This window comes from Brassica oleracea, chromosome C9 (assembly GCF_000695525.1).
Source record: "Brassica oleracea var. oleracea cultivar TO1000 chromosome C9, BOL, whole genome shotgun sequence".
Taxonomy (NCBI): Eukaryota; Viridiplantae; Streptophyta; class Magnoliopsida; order Brassicales; family Brassicaceae; genus Brassica; species Brassica oleracea.
In genome coordinates, this window is record NC_027756.1 from 13,109,329 (window position 1) to 13,112,547 (window position 3,219).

The following is a 3,219-nucleotide window of genomic DNA, read 5'->3' on the forward strand; positions in this document are numbered from 1 at the left end:
GAACAATGTGGCGACCTGGAGAGCATCTGTAGTTTTTCTACAAGGAATGAAGTGAACCATCTTGGAAAAACGATCAACCACGACAAAAATTGAATCGAATCCTCGCTGAGTACGAGGAAGTCCCACCACGAAATCCATACTGATGTCGGTCCAAGGCTGGGTCGGGACTGGTAATGGTAAGTAAAGGCCTGCATTGGAAGCACTGCCTTTCGCCTGCTGACAGACGACACATCTCTCAACGTACCGCTCAATATCGCGGTGGAGGGTCGGCCAAAAGTAGGAATTGGAGAGGAGATGCAATGTGCGATCACGACCAACATGGCCTTCACCATGTGTCTCGGAAATAAGCTGGAGGCGAAGACTGCAACTTGGGACGCAAAGACGATCACCCCGAAACAAAAACCCCTCATGCAATGTATAATCACGTGATACACCAGACTCGACGTCATGTAAGATACTCCCGAAGAAAGCATCTGACTCGTACAAGTCAGAAAAGGTGGCGAATCCAGGAACCAAAACATGTAAGACAGCAAGAAGAGAGCGCCAGCGACTCAATGCATCAGCGACACGGTTAGAAACGCCAGACGTATGCTTAATAACAAAAGTGAATTTCTGTAAATAGGCAACCCATGCGGCATGACGTGCATAAACCTTCTCTTGACTTTGGAGGTGCTTCAAAGCATCATGATCAGTAAAAAGGACAAATTCTTTATGAAAAAGATAATTCCGCCAGTGTTTAATGGCTTGCACGACGGCATAGAATTCAACATCATACGTACTATATTAGAGACAAGCTCCACTTAGCTTCTCGCTAAAGAAAGCGATGGGACGAGTACGCTGACTTAAAACTGCACCTATGCCATATTTAGAAGCATCGCAATGAAGTTCAAACACCTGAGAAAAATCAGGCAGAGCCAAGATAGGAGCAGTACTAAGCTTCTGTTTGATGATACTAAGGGCTTGAGATGCTTCTGGAGTCCACGAAAACGTGCTTTCACGCCTAATGCAGTCAGTTATCGGCGCCATTAGAGTACTAAACTGAGGAACAAAACGTCTGTAGAATGAGGCAAGGCCGTGAAAACTCCGAGTCTCAGATAAGGTTGCCGGGACAGGCCAAGATTGAATAACTTCTACTTTTTCTGGATCGACGGCCAAACCTTGAGCAGAAACGATATATCCGAGAAAATGGACTTGCTCGGACCCGAACTCACATTTTTTTATCGTGGCATATAGCTGGTCACGACGTAGAATAAGTAGGACTTCGCGGAGATGGTTGATGTGTTCGGCTAGTGACATACTAAAGATGAGAATGTCATTGAAGTAAACCACCACAAACTTTCCAATAAAAGGACGAAGTGCCTGGTTCATGACCCGCATAAAAGTACTAGGCACACTGGACAACCCAAATGGCATGACAAGCCATTCAAAGAGTCTTTCTTTGTCTTAAATGCTGTCTTCCATTCATCACCGGACTGGATACGAATCTGATGGTAGCCGCTCTTTAAATCTAGTTTAGAAAACACCGAAGCTGCACCAATTTGATCAAGTAATTCGTCCAGGCGGGGGATGGGAAAATGATAACGGACCGTTATTTTGTTAATGGCGCGGCTATCGACACACATGCGCGAAGAGCCATCTTTCTTTGGAATGAGTAAAGCCGGGACTGCACATGGACTTAAATTTTCACGTAAAAATCCTTTCACAATAAGTTCTTCAACTTGTCTACTGAGCTCTTCATGCTCACTAGGACTCATACGATGATGAGCTCTATTAGGAAGAACTGCATCAGGAACTAGATCAATTCTATGCTGAATATCGCGAAGAGACGGCAGTCCTGGAGGTAAGTCATCAGGAAAGACGTCACAAAATTCTTGTAACAAAGGCGTGAACGCGGCTGGAACTGTAGGAGCTGACAAAGATGGTGTTGAGTTGATAAGGATCAACACAAGTCCTTTTTCACGCATTGATGTCTCAAAAGGCTTGCGATTGAGAATAAGAACGGGAGACGGCGACGGGTTGTGCTTTTCAGGTTCGAACGGTTGAAGTGTGAAGTGACGGTTATTGAAGTGGAAACTATAGGTATTCAGAAAGCCATCATGTTGGATGCGGCGATCGAATATCCAAGGTCGTCCCAAAAGGAGATGACACGCATCCATGGGTGCGACGTCACATTGAATTTGGTCTTTATACGACTCGCCTACTGAAAAAGAGAATAGTGCGCGGCGAGTAATCAGCAAATCAGTCTTTTGATTGAGCCAAGCCAATTTATAGGGATAAGGATGAAGTTCTGTGGCTAGTTGAAGTTTGTTGACCACTTCTTCTGCAATAACGTTTTCACTACTTTCAGAGTCGATGATGAATTTGCAAACTTTTCCGCTAATGGTGCACTTGGAGTGGAAAAGGTTATGGCGTTGAGGATTGTTATCGGCTCCATGAGGGGCCAGACATACTCGACGAACCATCAGAGCGGAGCCACTATCGGCTATCAAAACTTCAGGTTCTTCCTCACAGCCGTCTTTAACGTTGTCATAGATAACTTCAACATCATTACCTGCAGAATCTAGAAGAAGCCCACGACGATTACGAGTCGGGAAATTAGCTTAACGATGTCTAATCTCACCACACGAGAAGCATCACAGAGAACTCGGGCGGTTGTTACGAGCATCAATAACAGGAACCAATGCAGTTTCTGTCTTTGTTGGAGTAACGTTGATATACCATGGATTTGACCCATTTTCATCCATGGTATATAAGTATTTTACTATCTATACATTATATATTATATCCTATTAGGTATGTTTTCAGGTTCAGGAGTGTCTTGGAGTAAAGTGGAGATTATGGAGCATTTAGGAGCTTAAAAGAGATTTCATCTGAGCTGACCATTAGAGGTCGATACGAAGAAGAAGCAATCGTTCGATGCACATCCAGTGCCGTCGATCGATACAAAAGAAAAGCCTCGACGATTAAAGATTATGATCGATCGATGTACATTCCGTACCATCGATCGATGTCGAGATGCGCGACTTGGTTCCAGCAGACTTTAAACCCAAGGCTTCACCAAATTACAAGATTACCCCTGACAAGTTTTTAACCTAATAGTTATATACTTGCCTAAGTGTTAGGAGGCAAAGAGAGCTTTTTGGCCACCATTGTATTCTTAATTTCTGCAAGAGAGAGAGAGAGAGAGAGAGAGAGAGAGAGAGAGAGAGAGAGAGAGAG